Raw genomic sequence first — 24,335 nt, 5'->3', positions numbered from 1 at the left:
GGACTGATTCTTTGAATTGTTGGAATAAAACTCGATTTAAGAGGAACTGAGAGAATAATGGCAGGTCTGGAGACCTGCTTCAACTGCTTCCCTGTGACCACAGAGTGCTGGTTCTTACTCACTTTCCCTGATGGGATTCATCTTTATCGCCCCCAACGTAACTTGTCAACAGGAGGGGGAAAGCATACTGGCAACCATCTATTTTTTGTGCATCTTCCAAGTATGCATCATTCTGTGTCATTTGACTAATTTTGAGTGCTAAAAAATGACAAAAAAATACAATGTAGAATTAAAGGACAGATATTTGAAAAGATAGTTCCCATCTATTATTTGCTTGATTTGCATAATTTTAGATTGACTTTACTATTAAAATTACCAATTTTGCTGCAAAAAAATTTTTTATTTTTCAACCTAACAGAATGCAGGCTCCGTTTCTAACAGTTTCACAGCCGCTTGGAACAAACGCACGGTCCAGCCATGTTTTCGGTGCCTTTCCCTAGAAAGGACTTGCATCGCGGCCACCATATACCTGACAGAAACACAGGAGTGAGCAGGCCAAGTGCGATGATCAAGGAGTGTTTGAGGACATTGCTTGTTAAATTTTTTTTTAACGCTTATTTGCTCTCAACCTGCCTTCTCTTAGGTCTGCTTACATTTCAAGATCTGTCAGCTGTGATGTCGTTTCAAAACCGCAGTTATTTTGTCCTTAAGTCATACCTGCTCACCATAGAAAAGGCAGGTACAGCACAGTAAAGACATGTTACACACAATCCCAACCAGAAATAATTACATATAAGTAATTGTACATATGAAATAATTAAGGTATTTTGTGTTCCTTTTCATATGGTAAAAATATATACATACATATATTTTTACATATATCAACTGTCTGTGGGTTCAATCCCTGGTCAGGGCACATACAAAAATCAACAAATACATGCATAAATAAGTGGAACAATAATTAGATCTCTCTCTCTCTCTCTCTCTCTCTCTCTCTCTCTCTCTCTCTCTCTCCCTATCAAATTAATAAATAATTTTTTTTTGCCCAGCCAGCAAGGCTCAGTAGTTGAACGTCAACCTATGAACCAGAAGGTCAAGGTTCAATTCCCAGTCAGGGCACATGCTCAGGTTGCAGGCTCAATTCCCAGTAGAGGGCATGAAGGAGGCAGCTGACCAATGATTCTCTGTCATCATTGATGTTTCTATCGCTCTCTCTCCCTCTCCCTTCCTCTCTGAAATCAATAAAAATATATTAAATAAATAAATAAGTAAATAAAAATTTTAAGTTAGTTCAAAGAAATTGTTACTATGTGTGGTGATAGACGTGAACTAAATTTACTGCGGTAATCATTTCACAATATATACATATATCAAATTGTTGTTGTAGTACACTACAACATTGTTATATGTCAATTATATCTCAACGAGAGAGAGAGAGAAAGAGAGAGAGAGAGAGAGAGAGAGAGAGAGAGAGAGAGAGCAGGAGCTCCCTTGCCCCTTCTGCTGTGTGAGGACACAGTGAGAAGACAGCCGACCCTGAGCCAGAAGCAGGCTCTCACCGGACACTGAGTCTACTGGTCTCTTGATGGTGGACTTCTCAGCCTCCAGAACTGTGAGAAAGAAGTGTCTGTGGTTTATGTCACCCAGCAAATGGTCCTGTGCCCAACAGACTAAAGGACAGACGAAAGGACAATGTGTGGTCTGATGAGCGTGTGACGTGGGGCTGATGAGGAATGTCTTCTTTGGCCCATCTCCGCAACTCCCAGATGACTAACTCTCCTGATTCCTCATCTGAGGGGAGGCTCCTGTTGGGGCCTCAGCTAAAGGAAAGGCCCAGCAACCTGCCAGACACTGTCCGGGGAATCAATAACGGAGCCAAGATTGAAACAGAGCCCTTGCCGGTTTGGCTCAGTGGATAGAGCGTCGGGTTGTGGACCTAAGGGTCCTGGGTTCGATTCCGGTCAAGGGCACGTGCCTGGGTTGCAGGCTTTTCTCGGGGCCCGGGCCTTGTCGGGGCATGTGCAGGAGGCAACCAATTGATGTGTTTCTCTCACATCGATGTTTCTCTCTGTCTTTCCTTCTCTCTCCCACTCTCTCTAAAAATCAATGGAAAATATCCTCAGGTGAGGATTTAAAAAAAAAAAAAAGATGGGAACAGAGCCAATTCTCATAACTTCTAAGATTCACTGCTTCCTCAACTTGGGGACCCTCCTTGGGGGACCCTGAACTTTGGGCTAGCCAGGATCAGAGCTGGGGGGAACGAGCTAGCTTCCTCAGGTGCTGTTATAAAGGCCCCACAGCCCAGCCCACAAAACTCACCACCCCCGTCAAGGCCACCCCAACAAAGAAGACATTCCTCATCAGCCCCACGTCACACGCTCATCAGACCACACATTGTCCTTTCGTCTGGCCAGGAAAGCTGCCAGGACTGGCCTTTCTAGCCTTGCTCCTCGGTACATAAATGCCCAGAGTCGGGCAGCCAGCGGGTGTGTGGTGACCTGAGGTTCATTCCTAGGCAGGGTGCCCGGTGCTGGGACAGGAGCAATGGCTGTCTTTGCCCCTGAGCAGCGTTCCTGCTGCCCTGGCCTGGCAGGAGCTGGGGCCTTGCCCTGCATGTGGCAGATGGGCAGAAAGGTCAGGCAGCCGGCCTGCCTGCCGCCCAGCCCCGGAGGACACACACATGTCTTTGTGGAGGATGCCAGGGCTGCCCCGGGCCACAGAGAGCCGTGTGATATCCTTTAGAAAGAGCGAGGTATCTTTCCTTTCAAAGGCAAGTCCACGTTTCAGAACCACCAGGGAGTAAGTCGCCAGACGACGTGAAAGCATGATCCTTTGTCCCCCTGAGGCTGAGGGTGAGGTGGCACATTTCCCAAGGACAGCATGTGATTCCTGTCCGCAAGGCAGGACTCGGTCCAGAAGAGCCCACTTTGTTCTCCTCGTGATGGGGACTCAGAAGCAGTGTCCTGAGCTAGTAACGGGAGGAACATCCTCCGTGATCACCTTCAAACGACTCTAATCCGGTAAGGCTCCACGAGGTAGGCACCCAGAGCTGTCTGCACATTGCTGACGGTGAGGAGACCCACAGTCTCTCTTCAACGTGGGCCGTTACCTGAAATCTGTTGTGAGCAGGAGGTAGCTTCAGCTACTTGCCACGGGGGCTCGCCTGGACTTGCAGGAAGGAGCCAGGTCTGTGTGGGCAGCATGCCAGCTGGGCAGTTCGAAGGCCAACCCTCTTCAGGATAACCTTCTGCTGAAGGGTACCCAGGCCTTCCCCTTGGGAAGAGGCTAGCTCTCCTTCACCCGGTCCCCAGGGTTCAGCAACTAGACTCTTTCCTTTCTCCTCTGCGCCCCCAGCACCGTCCTCTCCAGGGCTGGGCATCCAGCCCTGTCTTCCCTGCTTCCCTTTCCCCGTTGCCCTTGGAGAATGCCTCACCGCATGCTCTTTTCATAGGATGCTTTCACCGCTCATTTCAGGGAGTCCAACTGGGAGAGAAAAAATATCAGCAAGGATAGGGAAAGAGTTTTTAAAAAAAATCATAAAATTGCAGAGCGGCTGTGGTGAGGATTAAATGAGGTCATATAGAAGGAGTATCTGACCCAAGAAATAAAAGAAATGGTAGGATTGCCAAGTCCTGACAGGGGACACGCCAAGCTGAGCTGTCTCGGTAATAATAATGACATCCTCTTCATGTTCACACAGGAAGGGTCTAACTACGGGGTCTAATTCATGGCTGTCCACAAGAAATGCAATGCAAACCACTGTGTAATAAAATTTCTAGCAGCCACATTAACAAGTAAAAACAGCCCTAGCCGGTTTGGCTCAGTGGATAGAGCGTCAGCCTGCAGACTGAAGGGTCCCGGGTTTGATTCCGGTCAAGGGCACATGCCCAGGTTTTGGGCTTGATCCCCAGTATTGGGCATGCAGCAGGCAGCCATTCAATGATTCTCTCTTATCATTGATGTTTCCATCTCTCTCTTCCTCTCCCTTCCTCTCTGAAATCAATAAAAATATATTTTTTTAAATGCTATAAAAAAAAGTAAAAACAAACAGGGAAAACTCATTTTAATAGTGTTTTTTCTTCTTTAAAATAATATTTTTAGTCATTTCAGAGAGGAAGGGATAGAGAGAGAAACATCAATGATGAGAAAGAATGATCAATTGGCCGCCTCCTGGACACCCCCTACTGGGGATCGAGCCCACAACCCATGCATGTGCCCTGACTAGGAATTGAGCAGTGACCTCCTGATTCATACATAGGTAGACTCTCAACCACTGAGCCACACCAGCAGGACAATTGTGTGTTTTTTTTAACCAAATATTATCATCTAAACATCTAATCAATATCAAAAATTGAGGAGATGCTTCGGCCTGGGGACTGAAAGGTCCTGGGTTCGTTTCCAGTCAAAGGCACATGCCTGGGTTGCAGGTTCGATCCCAGTAGGGGGCGTGCAGGAGGCAGCCAATCAATGATTCTCTCTCATCATTGATATTTCTATCTCTCTCTCCCTCTCTGAAATCAATAAAAATATCTTTTTTTTAAAAAAAAGTTGAGGAGATAGCTTACAATCTTTTTTTCATATGAAGCCTGTGGAACCTCGCATGCCTTTCACACAGAGCATGTCTCCGCTTTGGACCAACCACCTTTCCAGGGGGCGTGGGAACAGTGGCTGTCACCGTGGACAGCGCAGGTCTAACACATCTTTAGTTCATCCCCCCTGCAAGGTGAGAACTATCACTATTCCTTTTTCATGAATGGGAAACTGAGGCTGAGCCGTTAGGTAACTTGTCAAAGTGAACAGCAATGAACAGTGGTTTTATTATGAAACAGTATCCTGTTTGAATCCTGGTTTTGCCACTTCTGACTTCCATGACTTCTGACTTCAAGTCTCCCAGCCTCAATGTCACCATCGCTGGATTAAAGGGATGACATAATACCTCCTAGTAGCACGGTTGCAAGGGTTGGAGATCATGGAGGCGGAGGCCTGTCAAAGGGCTAGCATTCTAAGAAAAGTTGGCTGTTCTGATAGAAAGAACTGGGAAGGACATCTCTGCTCAGGCTGAGTGAGGAGCTGCTTCCCAGGTCTGTGAGCCAAACTGAGCACCTCCTCCTCTTGGCCCTAATGGACGTTTCTGGGGGCGGGGGGAGGGGGGCGGTTTTAGTCTCGACGTGACTTCTGTAAATCCTTGGTTATAAGACTTCTGTTCAGCTAGTCTTCAGTTGGTTATTCAGGTTGATTGTTCTATATTTTAGTTGTAATTCCAGTGTGGTCCCGGGAGGAGGTGAGTGTAACTTCCACCTACGCTGCTGCCATCTTGGATCCTGGCTTTTTCTTTTCTTTTTTTAAGGCATAGAAAATGGTCTGGAATGATATATACCAACCTGGAAACCATAGCTGCTTTGGATGTGGGACCAGAATTGAGAAAGGACTGAAGGAGAATTTCTCCTTGACTGATATACCAGTACTTCTGTTTGGTCTGTTGTCTGTTTTTAACAGTGAGTATTGTTGATGTAAGAGCATCCAAGCCTGTAGGGAATTTTTATGGGAGTTTATTTGAGCCAAACTGATGACACGCCGGAAAGCAAGGTCTCCAATGCTCCTGAGAATGACAGTTCTGCAGTTTCTTTTCTACGTTTGGAATTAAGGAAAGAATGTCAGGACGATTACAAGAAGGAGGGAGAAAGCAAGGCGGGGGAATCTCTGTGATTGGCTTACAGGTTAGTTAACAAGGTCACGTGCTCCCTTGGGGGTGGTTATGCTTCCTAGGGAATCTGAAAAAAAATTACTCTGGCACAAGAACAAGAGACAGGGCCTGCTTAAGACAAAGAAAGATACACCTTTTTACTAAAAACGTTCTAGGTCTGGGAAATGACTACTCGTCCGGGACCTGCCCAGTCAGGAATTTATGATCAGATTACCCTGTGAGGTTACTTTCAGTCACTTGTCAGAGTTGTTAACAGAACCCCTTTTTCATTCACAGTGTATATGGGTGATTTATGGATTTTTGAAACAATGGAAATGGAGAATAAGATGAATGGGGGTGGGTGGGCAACATAAACAAGATACCACCCCATCACAACTATGAATAGAATTCTTTTCATAGGCAGGAACAGGTCTTGGACTATATGAGTTAATATTGCAGGGTCCTCCTCCCCGCCACCCCCCACCCCAATCTGGTAAAATTGGCCACTCATCTCCTCTGCCGGAGGAGCTATGTTCATCTTCCCAGTGACTGTTCTAATACCAGAAAGGAGCAGTATGAAACCACAAGGGGTCCAGAGAGGCCATTGTCATTGATTGGGTAGTCCCAGATAGTCTGGAACTTTAAAGGGAAGTGTCATTACTCATCTGTTATTCTACAATTTATCTTGACAAGATTAAAAAGAATTATCTTTTGAAGCTGATCATCAAAAAAAGAAGAACTTGTGAAATGCGTGGTGCTTTTGAGTCAGTCTCTGCCAGAGCGCAATATCATCGGTGTCTGCCTCTGCTAATCTGTCCTCCTTTCTGGGGAGATTCCACAGTTAGTTCCCAGGCCAGCATTCCAGGGGAAAGAAGGAGCCGGCTCCCTGAGCAGAGCCGCCCCAGGCGTTGTTTGTGGTTCGGGGTGGGTGTGGCTCCTGATCTGGCAGCGTTTCTCAGGTGGCTGGGTCACAGGCCCAGGGCGCTGGCTTTCCAAGGCAGCTCTTGGAACCTCCCCAACTGTACTGAATCAGGATCCTTGTAGGTGGGACCACCAGTCTATACTTTTTTTAAAAATGTATTTTTATTGATTTCAGAGAGGAAGGGAGAAAGAGAGAAACATCAATGATGAGAGAGAATCATTGATCGGCTGCCTCCTGCACACTCCCTACTGGGATTGAGCCCGAAACCGAGGCATGTGCCTGCCCTTGACCGGAATCGAATCTGGGACCCTTCAGTCCACAGGGGCCGATGCTCTCTCCACTGAGCCAAACTGGCTAACCCAGTGGTCGGCAAACTCATGAGTCAACAAAGCCAAATATCAACAGTACAACGATTGAAATTTCTTTTGAGGGCCAAATTTTTTAAACTTAAACTTCTTCTAACGCCACTTCTTCAAAATAGACTCGCCCAGGCAGGCCGTGGTATTTTGTGGAAGAGCCACACTCAAGGGGCCAAAGAGCCGCATGTGGCTCGCGAGCCGCAGTTTACCGACCGGCTAACCAGTTTCCCCAGGTCATTCTTCTGGCGGTCAAGTCTGAGAAACGCCGAAGACAGGGCTTGACTGAGATTGTGAAGGTCATTCCAGAGGCAGAGCCATCAGCATGTGTGCAGCTCATGAAATGCCCTCCTTTCTTGGGCATGTAGCTTGACAGAGCCATTCATGAAATGGAATTATATCATTACTAAGGACATCGCTGCTTTGTTATTGAAGTTGCAGTGTTTTGTTTTGTTTTGTTTTGTTTTTGGAAGTTGCACAGTTTTGTTTTGTTTTAAGTAAGCTAAACTGAAAACTGTTAAGTTTTACATGAGATTACGAAGTTTCAAATATTTTTTTAAAGTCCTCCCTCAAGTGCCTGAATGTTGTAAACCCTGGTGTTTAACCTTCAGGTCCTTGTAACCCGTCCCAGAGTCCAGTGGCTAAAGCTGAAAGAACAGTACCAAATGTTCCCTTATACACACACACTTACGATACTTGTCCCGCCTTAAAATAAAGCAGAAAACTCAGGGACAGGAGGCAGAATCAGATCCCGGCTATTCCATAGCCTTGTTTGTGGAGCAAATGAAAAAAATCATTACATGTTTTATTGCATTTCAGAATCTATTTACAACTGCCTAGTCATTCCGAGTTTGGATTTTCCTTTGAAATGAAAACCCTGTAAAAAAATTAATAATAATAGAGAGGGATACTATATTGGAAGAATGGTAATAGAACTGTAGAAAAAAAATCAAAATAAATTATGCCATTGCTGTTCTTTAAGATTCATTCAATATTCACTTTTTCAAAAATAAAGTAGGGACCAGCCGGAGTGGCTCAGTTGGTTGAGCATTGTCCTGTGTACCAAAAGGTTGCTGGTTCGATTCCTGGTCAGGGCACATGCCTGGGTGTGGGTTCGATCCCTGGTTGGGGCACATATGAAAAGGCAACCAAATGATGTTTCTTCTCTCTCTCTCTCTCTCTCTCTCTCTCTCTCTCTCTCTCTCTCTCTCTCTCTCCAAGTATGTCCTCAGGTGAGGAGAAGGAAGGAAGGAAGGAAGGAAGGAAGGAAGGAAGGAAGGAAGGAAGGAAAGGGAGAAAGATCCAGGCAGCATTCAAGGGACTTAACAATGAATGACCCTAAGAAAGCATCCTTATTCTCATGGAGCTGTTATTCTACTTGGGAAGGAAAGCAACAAATATATAGAATACCAGGTGGTGAGAGATGCTGTGAAGAAAAATAGGCAGGGTTAGAAAGTAGAGTGGGGCAGGAGGGGTTTTTGGGGAAGGGGGGGATGGTGTTACTATTTTAGATGGGCCAGTCAGGGGAGGCCAAGGTGACATTTGAGCAGAAACCCCAAGGAAGTGAGTGAGGCAAGCAGCCACATTGGGGGTGGGGGCGGGAGGGTGGGGGTAGCATGTATCTGTTCTGGCAGAGGGATCAGCAGGGGCAAAGGCCCTGAGGCAGAAGTGTCCTTGGTGCATTTAAGAAACAGCTAGGACATCAGTGTGCCTGGAGTGGAGTGAGCACAGGGATAAGTAACAGGAGATGAAATCAGCAAGGTGGCAGGGAATGCCAGTAGGACCTCACAGATCTGGATTTAGATTCTGCTCAGAGCTGGAAAGCCGCTGGAGGGATCTGAGCAGAGCAGTGACCTGATACAGAACAGCAGGAGGCCCCAGGTGGAAGAAGGGAGACTAGTTAGGAGGCCTCTGCAGGAATCCAGGTGAGAGGTAACGAGTTGGACTAAGGGGCAGCTGAAGGTCGTGAGGAATGTTGGACTCCCCTCTTCCTTCTTGGTTGTCGACTAAAAAGCTGAATAAGCCCTAGCCGGTTTGGCTCAGTGGATAGAACGTTGGCTTGCGGACCAAAGGGACCCGAGTTCAATTCAGGCCATGGGCACGTACCTCCATTACAGGCTCCTCCCCAGCCCTGGTCAGGGCTCATGCAGGAGGCAACCAATCGATGTGTTTCTCTCAAATCAATGGAAAAATATCCTCAGGTGAGGATTTAAAAAAAAAAGAGAGAGAGAGAGAGCCCTGCCATCGTGGCTGAGTGATTGACCTATGAACCAGGAGGTCATGGTTCAATTCCTAGTCAGGGCACATGCCTGGGTTGTACGTTCTATCCCCCATGGGGGGAGTGGAGGTGGCAACCGATCAATGATTCTCTCTCATCCTGGATGTTTCTATCTCTCTCTCCCTCTCCCTTCCTCTCTGAAAAAAAAAAAAAAAGGAGCTGAGTAAGAAAAGATTTCTCTATAAAGACATGACCTGGAGCAAGCCCACATTGACTGAGCCACCTTTCTTTTCCGGGGTGCCCTCTGCCCTGCCTAATTCTGCTCTTCACTTGCCTTTCCAAGAGGAGTCCCCACGTTGTGGGGAGTCACACTCTTTCTCATTCCAGATTATTCCAGCCTTGCCAGGTGAAACAATGTCACCCCCCGAAGACCTTCCATTGGGAAGATCCCTGTCTAGTTCTTGAGCTTTCAAAGGCAATGTCTCCTTGCTCCTAGGAGACAACACCCTCGATGAAGACACGATTTGTAAACATTCAAAAAGACAGAGAACTCAGCTCATGAAGCTGATTTACCTAGAGTATTACTGACTATGGCAAACTGGAGTAAAGCACTTTTCTAAAATCCCAGCCTTAGCCTATTTTCTTATTTAAATCTTTATTGTTGAAAGTATTACATATGTCCCCTTTTCCCCCATTGGCTCCTTCTAGCCTGCCCACCTGGCACCCCGCCCCAGCCAGCCTTAGCCTGTTTGCAGAGGCTATTCAATGAAACAAGTAGACCTCCCAGGAAGGTTCATTCTTTAAAATCATTCTCTGAAGACTGCAGCACAGAAACCATCTCATGGTAGGATCTGAGCCACAGAGAGATGTTTGAGGCCTAGGTGGGAGTGGGAGGAGATGTCTAATATATATCACTAGAGGCCCGGTGCACAAATTTGTGCACCAGTGGGGTCTCTCAGCCTGGCTAGCAATTGGGGCCTATCGGAGGCCCTCTCGCCTAGTCCTGATTGGGGCCAATGGGGTCGGCTGGCCGGGGAGGGACCGCAGGAGGGCTCCAGGGCGTGTCCAGCCCATCTCACCCAGTCCCAATAGGCTGGACCCCAGCAGCAAACTAACCTACTGGTCGGTTGGAGTATCTGCTCCCTGGTGGTCAGTGCACATCATAGTGACTGGTCGAACGGTCGAACGAATGGTCAAATGAACGGTGGGACACTTAGCATATTACGCTTTAATTATATAGGATTAGCAGCTGCCCACCTTCTTTTCATTCATTTATTCATTCACTCATTTATTGATCCATTCATTCATCCATCAGATTCATTAGATACCTACTATGTGCCAGGCACAGTTCTTTTTTTTTTTTCTAAAATATATTTTATTGATTTTTTACAGAGAGGGATAGAGAGTTAGAAACATCGATGGGAGAGAAACATCGATCAGCTGCCTCCCGCACACTGCCCACTGGGAATGTGCCCGCAACCAAGGTACATGCCCTTGACCGGAATCAAACCTGGGACCCTTCAGTCCGCAGGCCGACGCTCTATCCACTGAGCCAAACCAGTTAGGGCCAGGCACAGTTCTGAGCACAGGGGTACTGAGACTTAAGAACAAAGGCAAAAACAAAAACCAGACAGATCCCACTGTGGAGAAGCTTGCACAGTTGGAACGCCACCTCTCATTCTCTGTCCCACAGGTGAAAGGGGCGTGATGCCCAGAACCAGCGTGGGCTTCTGCAGGGCCCTAGCACCACGGACCCCGGAGGCTGTCCTGGGCCTGCCTTAGTCCCCAGGATGCTCTCCCTCCAAACACAGTGGGTCCTCCCCTGAGATACTCAAGCGCAGGGCAGAGTTCCTAAATTGCAGCGGACGTAATTAAAACTACATGAAAAGAACTTTCTGATCCCTGGGAGGCAGCTTGTGTATTCAGTGGTTTAAAGTGTTTAAAAAATGCTCATCATGTAAATGTGAAGAGAAAAAAAAAATCCAGGATGCAAATGTGCATAAGACAGAATGATCCCTATCTGGTAAAAAATAATATATTTACACACATGCACATATGTGTGGAGAAAATACTGGAAGGAAATGCAACTAAATGTTTCTGCTGTTATCTCAGGATAGTGGGTTGATGGAAGGGTTTTCATGCTTTCTTTCTTTCTTTTTTTTAATGTTTTTATTGATTTGAGAGAGAGAGGAATGGAGAGGGAGAGCTAGAGAGAAACATTGGTGAGAGAGAACCATCATTAATCGGCTGCCTCCTGCATGCTACCTGCTGAGGATTGAGCCCGCAACCTGGACATGTGTCCTGACCAGGAATCAAGCCAGTGATTTCCTTCTGCATGAATTGACGCTCAACCACTGAGCCACACCGGCGAGGCTTATCTTTTCTTCATTTTTTCAAATTTCCAATGCTGACTGTATTATTACTTCTAATTGTCACTCAGTAGTAACTCTTTGAAACCCGATTTTTTTATCATTGCTACCGTTCATGCAGTGACTTTTACTCCAACTTGAAAAAAGCCCCGTAGAGACACTGAGAAAGCTGCTGTAATTTCCACTGGATTCTTAGCGACAATCTTGCGCCACCCTCATTGTACAGATGAGCAACGGAGGTGCAGAAAGGTAAAAAACAGTGTCCTATGAAGGTCAGAATTAGAACATGTGCTCCGAGCCGCAGTACCCTTAGAGATAAACAGCAGCAGTGAGATGTGTCCACCGGCTGCTGCCCCGGGGGTCTTGTAAAATGCAGATTCTAAGCAGCAACCACGTGTGGCCGATGCTGCTGGCCCACGGATCACACAAGCGTGGCAGGGTCTTGCCCTAGCTGGTTTGGCTCAGTGGATAGAGCGTTGGCCCTCGGACTGAAGGGCCCCAGTTTGATTCCAGTCAAGGACGAGTACCTTGGTTGCAGGCTCAGTCCTAGGCACAGTTGGGGTCCAACCAATCGGTGTGACTCTCTCACATCAATGTTTCTCTCTCTATGTCTCCCCCCATCCCTTCCACTCTCTCTAAAAATCAATGGGAAAAAAATATATCCTCAGGTGAGGATTAACAGAAAAGAAAAAAAAAAGGTAGCAGGGTCTGGAGTCAGGCTGGGGCTTTAGATCCCCTCCTTGTCTGTGTCTCTGTAAGCCAGGAGCATCGGTGTGTACCTTGCGGGGTGGTCATGAGGACAGGATGAGAAGGTATCCGTAGAGCATCCAGCACAGCGCCTGCCGCGCAGGAGCGCTCGGTGACTGTTCGATGCTTTTCGCAGACCCAGCGTTCGCTCTCCGGGTTACACCATCCTTACGCTTCCATGTCGGCCAGCCTTACTGGAACCCATCAATGCCTCTCTTATTCCAGCTGCCCCGAGCACAGTCTCAACTCACCCACACGTAGATGTAAATATTGTCTAAGGGGCCTCTGTGTGCAAGAAGGCCCAGGAAAATACTAGGTCTTTCTTTGCCGGAGAAACTCTACTTTGCACTTTTTAGAAAACGTTAAGGGATCGTTGGGGGCTGAGAATGAAAACGTACGTTCCCGAGCCCACCAAAACCATTTTCTGTGAAGATTTCCGTTTTAAAAACTGAGCGCACAGAACGTCGGTGGAAGAAAAGGAAGCAGTTTCTTGTTTGTTGCACAGACACTTCAAAGGGTTTCCTCTGACACAGAAGGCAGGAGAAGGCGGTGACTGGGAGCCAAGGGGAGGGGGAGGGAGAGTCAAGAAGACCCTGCAAGACCCCCCTTTTACTGACACACTTTCTGGATCACCGGGTCCATTCTTTAAGATCCAAACGCTGGAGCAGGCTTCCCCAGCTAACTGTTCCCCAAGCCCAGGGAGATTCCCACAGGGAGGAGAAACAAGTGAGAATGCATCAAAGACAACGCACCTGAGTGTTCTTTTCCCCTTTTTTGCTCCAGTTGCGGGTGGTGGGGAAGGGAAGGTGGGTGCTGCCTCCCCGGGGGGATTGGGACACGTCCCCCTGGCAGGTGCCAGGGCTCAAGCCAGGCATTTGTCTCAGCGATGACGGTCTCCAGGGGGACTGCCTGGCTTCATTCTACAGTCTGGTTGTTGACCGTCAGTCTGGACAGCCTGCTGACAGAAGAGTGGTTATAAGTGAGACTGAGACAAGGAAGAGCAAGAGTCCAAGGGTCGCCCTGACTGGTTTGGCTCAGTGGGTGGAGCGTCCGCCTGCAGACTGAAGGGTCCCGGGTTCGATTCCAGTCAGGGGCATGTAGCTTGGTTGCAGGCATATCCCCGGTGGGGGGTGTGCAGGAAGCAGCTGATCGAAGTTTCTCTCTCATCGATGTTTCTAACTCTCTGTCCCTCTCCCTTCCTCTCTGTAAAAAATCAGTAAGATATATTTTAAAAAAAGAAGAAGAAAAAAAAAAGAGTCCAAGGGTTTCTGGGGCTTACAGGGGCCTTTTCTCGGCTTCCTTCCTTCTTTTTTCTTGTTTTATTTTTGTTTGTTTTTTTTGTTATCCTCACCTGAGGATATTTTTTCCATTGCTTTTCAGAGAGAGTAGAAGGGAGGGAAGGAGGGAAAGAGAGAGAGAGAGACATCGATGTGAGAGAGACACATCAGCAAGTTGCCTCCAGCATGCACACTGACCCAGGACAGGGAGCAAACCCGCAATCCAGGTATGTGCCCTTGACCAGGAATCGAACCCAAGACCCATCAGTGCATGGGCAACACTCTAACCACTGAGCAACACTGGCCAGGGCAACACCACCCTTCTTGAACAGTGCACCTAGGTTCCCCCCCAATTAGATGCACAAAGGCTACAGATAGCAGGGGGCAATAAATGCATGGCGACGACAGCATCCGAGGGCACTGTGCTTTACAGAGCACCACCCGGCATGACCTCATTTGATCCTTAGGACAACCTGCGAGGTATGACTGACTGGCATCATTTTGTAACTGTGGAAACAAGGATCGGAGGTGAAGTGACTGGGCCCAGTCACACAGCACGTGAGGTGCTGGATCATATCGAGGCAACCAAGTATGAAATGCGAACTCCAAAACATGATATTCTAACACAGGACAAATAAATGTTCCCCAACTTACCATGAAGTTTGATGACATTTATACACTGGTCAGGCCGAGGCTATTTTAGGCAAACCGCTTACTATTTATGCACCTTTGTGTACTTTTCCATCTGTTGCTGGTTTGACAGCTGTTTGTTCATTCCAGCTTTCATTCATTTATTCATTCAACAACTGCGTATTGATTGGCTGCTGGGTGAAACCCGAGAGGAGGGGAAAGAAGGCAGGGTGCCTGCCAGAGCTGTGAGGCGGGAGGGGAGGGACACCAGAACCACTGCAGCTACAGGGGCGGCTGGGAGAGTCCTCAGGAAGAACCCCACCGGCTGCCCCAGGTAGGGTGGGGGAGGGCCCCACCCCCCAACCCCCAACCCCGCCCAGGGGAACCGTGCAGGAAATGGGAGTCTGAGTCCCAGTTTCTAAAGCTGCATCTTGCAACTTGATTCCTTGCCTTGATTTGCTCTAGGTCAGTGGTCGGCAAACTGCGGCTCGCGAGCCACATGCGGCTCGTGAGCCGCGGTTTGCCGCTCTGTTGACTAATGAGTTTGCCGACCACTGCTCTCGGTGCACCACAAGGCATTCTACTAAATCATGAGTTTGCCTCCTCTTGGGGATTGAAATTCAGTGGATGAAAATCGTAGTCATTGTTTATTGTCATCCATAGGCAGCTGGGAGGTTGGGCACCTCACAGCTGTGTGACTCTGACCTGCCTTAACCTCTCTAGAGCTAAATCTTCTCGTCTGTAAATTGGGGGTCACAAATGCAGTTACCTGAAAGGGCTGTGGTAAAGATTATGTGAAATAAGACAGGTGACGTGCTTGAACATAGAAAGTAACCAGTACATTTCAGCTAGTAATAATTAATAAAACTGCACAACCCCCTCCTCCCCCCCATCATCTTTAGAAGCTTTAAAGAGGAAATAGGCTATGGAAATTTTTCAAGAAACCATTTTTTTTAATAACCATCCAGTCGTGATAAAAGATAATTATAATTTTTCAATTTTGTGAATACCTTACATCCTGGGGAGATTTGGGTCCTCCCCCCCCCCTTCATGGGTTGATGTATATATTTTTAAATCTATTTCAAAGATCTTACTGGCTTTCATGTGTTATAATAAATATTTCCAGGGTTAGGATTATTATAGTTAGCAAATTAAGTGTTTTGTATTTTTTTAAATCTTTTTTTTTTTAATTGATTTCAGAGAGGGAGAGAGAGATAGAAACATCAATGATGAGAGTCATTGATTGGCTGCCTCCTGCATGCCCCACCCTGGGGATTGAGCCCAAAACCCAGGCATGTGCCCTGACTGGGAATCGAACCCTGACCTCCTGGTTCATAGGTCGACTCTCAGCCACTGAGCCATGCCATCTGGGCAAACATTTACATGCCTGATACTTGAAGCAGAATGGGAAGGCAGTGGGGCAAACCTCCTCGTGACTCCAGTGGCAAAGATCTTGGTTGAATGCACGCAGCAGCCACAGCTATCTTGACTCTGTGTGGACATAATGTGCGATGGCCTGGCTGAGGATTCTGGGGGTTTAGATGCCAGGCGCCAAGTATGACTTCACACCTTGGAGGGGGACAGATGCTCATCTGAGAGGTTTAACCCAGAGGACCCACTGACAGTCTCGCTTCTTTGCCTTAACCATGACCTTTAAAAAGAAATCGCATGGTCATCATGTTTAGGGATAATTAACTGACTTAATTCTCTTGATTCGAAATCCAAGGGCGGAAAAAAAACACAAACAAACATCCAAAACGTGTGTTTTTTTAATACAGAAACAGCAGAACAGATCCTTCCAGAAACCACATGGTCTGTTAATATTGTTTTAGGACCAAGTGAAGCTATTTGGAAATCAATATTTAAACATTTTTATGAAGTGAGCCATATGTCAAATAAAACAGGACGAAAGGAGTAGAAATGTGCAGAAGAAAATGCCAAATATCTGTTTATGGTGTCACTTCATATGTCTGTTTCCCTCTAGGCAAAGGTTTTTATTATTGTTGATGTGATTCCTTTTATTCTGTTGTCAGTACCACTAGCGCAGGTAAGTAATAAATGATTCTGATTGTTATTTTATATCCATATTGTATGTCTTCCCCTGTAAATGCCTATTCATTTCGTGGCTGTTAAAGTAATAGAATAACATCAGTCTGAAAACTAGAAAGGAAAAAAACAAACGCAGAAAAACCATCCTCTCAGTCCCCTAACACAACAGCTGGTGATTCTGTGTCCATAGTTCACTTTTGCTCAGGACTCACCAGGATCTCCTGCGCGGCTCTGCCATCAGGCTGGTTGAGTTCGCACACTGCCTCTCCCTCTTACCAGCCGTTTGACCTTGGCCATGTTGCTTACACTCTGTCTCTCAGTTTCCTCATCTGTACACTGGAGTGGATAATACCAGTACCTGTCTCTCATGGTCAGTGTGAGGATTAACTGAAATCGTGAATGGAAAGCTCTTGCCTGGGGCTCGACACGGTGATTGCCCAATCAATGGTAGTTATTGGTGGCGTTACCATTATTTCTCCTGTGGCCCTTACCACAACCCAGTAAGTGACAGAGGTTAGAATTGCTTTTGTCTCTCACGAGAAGACAGAGGATCAGAGAGGCTAAATGACATTCACAGTTCTGGCTTCAGGCCCAGTGGTGTTTTTAAGACGAGTGAGAAATGGTACATGTTTCTGCTTCTCGAGAGAGGCCTTTTAAGGGACAAACAGTCTCTGCCTCTGATGTGATGCCACGGGAAGTTCAGAGTGTCACCTATGACTGACCGTCTTGCCAAAAAATTTTAAGTGGAATAAATCACACCTTTCTATGAAACTTCAAACTTACAGGACATAAGAGAGATAGGAGGTCATGTTAAATGGCAGCAAGAGGAAAAACAACCAAGCAAATCCAGAATGTGGGTCATTCTGCCATACAAATTGGAGTGTCTTTTCAATAAGCCAGGGCATGATTGAAAAAAAAAAAGTGGGCGAGGTGGGGTGGTTGGGAGGGGGTTCTAGATAAAAGAAGCCAAACAAACAAAAGCAATGTGCAGGGTCTTAACTAGAATACCGATCTGAACCTAAAAGAAAATTAGAGAATTGAATATGTATAGAACATTTAGACAATACTAGGGGACTATTGCTAGTTCCCCTAGTATTGTCTAAATGTTCTATACATATTCAGGACTGTGATAATGGTATGTGGTGTGATAATGGTATGTGGTTGTTTTTTGAAAAAGCACGTTGAAGAATTGAGGGGTAAGTTGTCTCAATGTTCATAATTGAAATGATTTAGTGAAAAAATTGTTGAAGCAGATAGGACAAATATCAATTCTTGAATGTCGGTGTTGGAGTGGGTATGTGGGACTCCTTGTACTAGTCTTCCTACTTTTATGAGTGTTTGAAAATTTTCATAATAAAATATAAATAAATAAGCAAAAAGGGGTCTTTTTAGAAAGCAAAAGCTGTGCATTAAAGTTGATCCAGAGATAGCCCAGTGCCATGTCCAAATAGCCACTCAATGATGGTAACACACAGCACAGCTTTGCCTTCCACATCTACACAGGTGGGAGTTTCATGCATCTTTCATAAAGAGAGGACACAAAATTCCTGCACTAAAAACAAAATAAAACTACTCTGTACTATTAAGGAAAACCTCTCTAGCCATTCCTATAAAGGGCCACATTTATTGATTGATTGATTGATTTCAGAGAGAAAGGGAGAGGGAGAGAGAGATAGAAACATCAATGATGAGAAAGAATCATTGATTGGCTGCCTCCTGCATGCCCCCTACTGGGGATCCAGCCCACAACCCAGGCATGTGCCCAGAATTGAACCGTGACCTCCTGGTTCATAGGTGGACGCTTAGCCACTGAGCCACTCTGTCTGGGCTATAAAGGGCCACATTTAAACCATAGCATTTAGATGTGCAATAAATAAGTGATGGGATGGTGTCAAGAATAATATGTTTATAATGTAAACACATTGGAGCTCTAAGCAAGTTTTTTGTTTGTTTTTTTAAGCAAGTTGGTTTTTTTTTTTTTTGTCTCTTGGGTTTTGTTTTGCTCCTCAGTCGAGGATATTTTTTCCATTGATTTTTAGAGAGAGTGGAAGGAAGGGAGAGAGAGAGAAAAAAAACATCAATGTGAGTGAGACACATCCATTAGTTGCCTCCTGCACAGCCCTAGGGCCAGGGATGGAACCTGCCACCCAGGTACCTGCCCTTGACCCTTAGGTTCAAAGACTGATGCTCTAACCATTGAGAAAAACACGTCAGGGTAGGTGTTTTGTTTTGTTTTGTTTTGTTTTGTTTTGTTTTGTTTTAAGAGGATGATTGATAATTTTGGTACAGATTGGTCCATAGCCCTAGCTGGTTTGGCTCAGTAGATAGAGCATCAGCCTGTGGACTGAAGGGTCCCAGATTTGATTCTGGTCAAGGGCACATGCCTGGGTTGTGGGCTCGATCCCCAGTGGGAGGCATGCAGGAGGCAGCCAATCAATGATTCTCTCTCGTTGATGTTTCTATCTCTTTCTCCCTCTTCCTTCCCCTCTGAAATCAATAAAAATATAAAAACAAACAAACAAAAGGTAGGTCCATAGCCAGGGACAGAGCTAAGAAAAGTCTATAGAATTTGAATGCCCTATTCCAGGCTCTGCTCTAAACCACTCACTTCCAAGTGAGAAAGTTTGAGAAGAGCAAATATACTCACCTCCACATTCATAAAAATCTTTATTTTACTTTCATGCCACGTTCAAGGAAAATAACAAGTTTTCATTTCATTTTCTAGTAGTTTCCAAAAATAACATCTTAAATACATACCTCCTAGACCACCACCCCTCCCCCACCCACTTCTACCCCCGCCAAGATTTAAAGACACAACTGGAACTAAATAAACTCTAAATATTGGAATGTAAAACTCAGTGTTAGAAAGGATCCTTCTACTCTCTCTGCTTAAATCATACAAGGACAGCAGTGCCAAGGAGTGACCCAGAGTTGTGGGTAAGTGGCTTTTTCACTATTCGAGCATTTCTGAATATAAATCTTTACTTTATGTAATTATATGGAAAAACAAAACAAAACTCTGTTTTCAAAGAAAAGTTATGACTCTCAGCCCCTAAATCTAGCAAAAAGTAAGAACTCTCAGAGGAGGACAAATATTGCCCCCAAATTACCAAGTTCTAAACCTCTCCCCTAGATTGTCATAACAACCTGAGCAGATGTTGCAGAAAAGGACTTTTTCAAACAGAAAGTGCTCGTTATGACAGGTTTATTGCTTCTGGGAATCCAAGGTGCAAATCATATAGGGGAAAGTAATCTTGTTAAAGAACCTAAACATTGTCACCAACGTTTTCCACACTTGCCCATATTGTGATTGACAAATTTCCCAGAGAAGGTCCATATGTTTTCAATATCTCTGAAGATCCCCACTTGTGGTTTCCTTAAGGATCTCTTGATTGAACACTTTTAAGAGGCTGGACTAACTAATGTTCCATCTAAGGAGAGAGAGAATTGATTCCATGTAGGAGACACAAATCCTCTGAAACGATCCGTCACCTGACAGTTTTCCAAACAATTTAAGCGGAAGCATCACATACTTGGGTCCTTCTGACTCACTCATTGAGAGAGGAACATTTCTGGGCAAAACCCACATGTCTTCTGACTTACCTGTTTGTTCATGTTCTCTTGGAGGCTCCTGCCACTGGAACAGCCAATCAGCAGGCGTTACTCAGTCCCGAGAGCTGGGCTTTGGGCTGGAGCTGGAATAAGCCAGTGGTCCTCCTCCCATCTCTTCGCTTACAATTTCTCAACAGACAAGAAACAGTGCCAAGCAGCATCTAAGTGAGGTTTGACTGCATGTAGTCTTCTGATCTATTAACTCTGGAACAGCCGAAGAAAGTTTGAGGTCACTGAATTAAGTCCTGAAAAATACATTAGGCCCAGATAACATGTTAGATTCAACTGAGGATAGCTACCATTTATCACTTAAGCCATCCCAGGCACTGGACTAAGCATTTCTCATTTAACCTTCAAAAATCTCATAAAGTGAGTTTTATTATCCCAGTTTTGCATATGCAGCAACAAAAGCTCAGAGGTTGACGGATGCTGGAGAGGTGACTGATAGGAGAGCAGTGTGGGTATAGACACCGCTCTGTTCATTCTCTAACTGCCCTGAACTCTGCTCCCCACTAAGGTGGGGGAGTGGAGAAGAATGAGGCAGTGGGGCAAGGGGGCAAGGGCCTCCCCAGCTGTGAGCCTCCCACAGCCACTGGGGGGCCCAGTGGTGATGTCTGACCTTAGCCACAAGCCAAAGTGGTCATGCCCCACCTGTTTTTTTACTTCATTTTTCTTTTTTTTTTTCTTTTTTATTATTACGTTTATCAAAGCTGAGGACACTGAAACAAGGAAGGGCCTAGAATAGAAGCAGCAACAGGAGAGAGCCTCGGTGGGAATATGAGCCTAGGCTGGGTTGCTTTGGCTCACTGAGAAGTCAGATAAAAAGGGGCCTTGAGCCCTAGCCGGTTTGGCTCAGTGGATAGGGCGTTGGCCTGCGGACTAAAGGGTCCCAGGTTCGATTCCGGCCAAGGGCACATGCCTGGGTTGTGGGCACGATCCCCAGTGGGGGGCGTGTAGGAGGCAGCCGATCAATGATTCTCTCTCATCATTGATGTTTCTCTCTCTTCCTCTCTGAAATCAATAAAAATATATTTTAAAAAAAAAAAAAAAGGGGGGCCTTGGGACCCTCGCTGGTTTGGCTCAGTGGATAGAGAGCATCAGCCTGTGGACTGAGGGTCCCAGGTTCAATTCTGGTCAAGAGCACATGCTCGGGTTGCCGGCTCGATCCCCAGTAGGGGGCGTGCAGGAGGCAACCAATCAATGATTCCCCCTCATCATTGACGTTTCTACCTCTCTCTCCCTATCTGAAATCAATAAAAATATTTTTTTTATAAAAAGGGGGGGCCTTGGGGACAGGTTCAGGGGGTTAGCCCTGGAGGGGCTGCCACTGGCCATTGTTCTTCTAGTTGCAAGCCTCGTGGGGTCTCCCAGAGCTGAGGAGATGTGAACCGGTGGGGGAAGAAGAAGGGGAAAGGAAAGGCTCAGGCAGGCTCCTGGGAGGAGAGCACATAAGACTTCATTTTTCTACTTAGCCAAGATCTAAAAAGACTTCTCGAGGAAGGAAGGAAGGGAGAGAGAGAGAGAGAGAGAGAGAGAGAGAGAGAGAGAGAGAGACTGAGCAGGAATCTGTGCCCAGGCCAATGCCCCCTGCTGAGGTGCTAGAAGACCCTGACAGGGCCCAGCTCCGTGGAAGGCAGTGCTGGGTGGATAGAATAGAGCAGGCTTACCTCCACGGAGGTTACCTGGCTTCCATAGTCCCTGGCTGCTGCTGCATGCTTGAGCTATAAAAACATAGATTCTACCTTCAAATAGATTTTGCTTCTCCTTCTGTTTTTAAGGTGGAATCAACATAGATGGTGTTTCATTTTTGCTGTTTGGGTTATCAGCTCTTTGGGATTCTCAGAACTTACCTTCCCAGTTCAAACATTTTCATTAGAATGCAGCCTCCCCCTCCCCCCCCCCCCAAAAAAAAGATGTGGATTCCACAAGTCCTCATCGTCTGCTTTGATTTCTCTTGGTTCTGCTGCTAACTAGGCCTGCCCTCAGAAAACTCATCTCGCTTCTCTGGACTTCAGCTTCCACGTCTGTCAATAGAACAGGGTACCTGGATGATCTCTAGAGCTCTTCTAATTGGGCATTCTGAACCTCTGAGGGCTAGGCTGGAATCCCCTTCCATGCTGGGGGTAGGGTGTCACTCCAGGCCTCATCCTGGGGACACTCATACGACCCCACATGTCCCTTATCAACTGCTTGATGATGGTGCACTCACACATGTGTGAATACGGGGACATAGAGGAGGTGGGGACAGGGAAAAGGGACTATTAAAGACAAGTGCGGTTTTCATTCCCTACCTTCATTAATTTTTTAAAATTATATAGTTATATTGATTTCAGAGAGAAAAGGAGAGGGAGAGGGAGAGAGAGAAAGGAACATCAATGATGAGAGAGAATCATTGATTGGCTGCCACCTGCACCTGGGATGGGGATCAACCACTGAGCCATGACAGCCAGGCTAATTTTTTACTGTGTACCTACTAAGTGCCAAGCACTGTTCTAGAATACTTCTAAGCAGGCGTATATTCTGCCATCACGGGACTTAAATTCCCAGAGCTTCAACATTACACAGTGATTCATTAAATAAGCGCAGAGAATTAGGAATTAGGAGCTGCTTCCCTAAGCCTACACTCCTCAATGGCGTCTTTGGAGTTTCCTTAACTTCTTTCGCTCCTTTCTGGCTTTTCTACCAAACTAATCTTTTAAAAACACCCCTTAGGCTAAAATGCCTCTGACGTCTCTCCCTTGGACCTTTTATCCTTTAATGAAATCCAGGCTTCTTAGCTCACCGTGGAGCCTCCCTGTAAACTCGAGGTACCTACTTTTCATCCTTCTCTCCACCCTTTTCTGAGTCTTTCAATAAATTCATCTACCCACCGTCTCCCCAGTGACTTCCTGAGATTTTGTGCTTCCATATATATTTTGTTCTTTAAAGAGTTAGTGGTTAGATTTTTAAAAGGTACTAACCTAGTGCACACTTTTTTTAAGAAGGGAAACAATACAGAGACAGGTAATGAGTCGGCCATCTCTTCTTGAGGTGACTCCATTTACAGGAGAGTCACAAGAATAATACAGAGAACATTGATGTACCCTTTCCCCAGATTTGCCAGTTTGTAACATTTCTCTCTCTCTCCTTCCTACACACACACACATATTGTCAGTTATTTTTCCAAGCTATTTAAATCATTTTCAGACATCAACGATCTTCACCCTGTAATGTTTCAGTGTGTATTTCCCCAAAGCAAGAATATCCTCAGTATACTGTAGTTATCAACTTCAGGAAATTTAACATTGATTTAGAACGTCAATCCAATCTAACTTCCACACTCATAATTTTTTTCAATTGACCTAATTATATTCTTTATAATATTTTTCCCATCCAGTAAAGGATCTGGTCAAGGATCTATTTTAAAATATATATATATATATTTTTTTATTTCAGAGAGGAAGGCAGAGGGAGAAAGAGATAGAAACATCATTGATGAGAGAGAATCATGGATCAGCTGCCTCCTGCACACCCCACACTGAGGACCCAGTCCACAATCCGGGCATGTGCTCCATCCAAACCGTGACCTCCAGGTTCATAGGTCGACGACACCCAACCACTGAGCCACACGAGATGTTGATGTTTTTTAAAAAGGTTTCACAATAGATAATTAAGAATGTGAAATAAAAGTAATTTTCCCTACTATTTTATTCCTCCAAATTTGAGTAACTAAAAAAGTGTTAAGTTTAAAAAGAAAAGAAAAACAACACCCCTCCCCCCACAGTGTGTTAAATTCAAGAAAAGGCTTCGGAGATTAATGAACCAAAGAGCTCAAACTGCAATCCAGTAAATTCCGATATAGTCTGTCCTTATGTTATCAATATCAAGGAGGTTGAAGAAGGAAGTTTGTTGAGAGAATAGGCCATCCAGTTGAGATGCTAAATTATAAATTTAAAAGAATGCTTTCATATTAAATGCTATCCATTTGTTGACATCAAACAAGCCTTTTCGTCCATGCCTGAGAAGGCATTAGATTTTTATCAAGTCTTGGTAAATTTTGAAAATCACATGGTTGTTCAATGCCTCCATGTGGTAGAAAAAATAATGTAGCTGCCCTCGCTTCCTGTGATAGCAACATGCAGGACCAATAAAGTCTGACAGTGCTTAGGGAATTTTCAAAGGGACCAGTGTTTTTAAAGAAAGCCTATGGAAAATGACCCGAATTGAAGATAAAAGCCCCAGATCTCATTAGGCTTCGTGGAATTGACCTTTCTTTGGGAACCTTCCTTATCTTTCTCTATAAGGAATGGATTTTTCGGGCAAAGGAGCATCGTAAAATAAGACCAAGTGGACCAAACTCCGCAGTGAGTCCCTCTTTTCAGAAAGGCTTTATAGAAATTCTTTTAAAATTCCAAACATGTTTTTTTCTTTTGACCCAAAAGGAGATCCTTTCTGTTTTAGCCATAAGGTAAGCCTAAAATCCATATTTAAAA

This window comes from Eptesicus fuscus, chromosome 18, assembly GCF_027574615.1.
Source record: "Eptesicus fuscus isolate TK198812 chromosome 18, DD_ASM_mEF_20220401, whole genome shotgun sequence".
Taxonomy (NCBI): domain Eukaryota; kingdom Metazoa; phylum Chordata; class Mammalia; order Chiroptera; family Vespertilionidae; genus Eptesicus; species Eptesicus fuscus.
Note: the sequence above shows the minus strand (reverse complement) of the source record.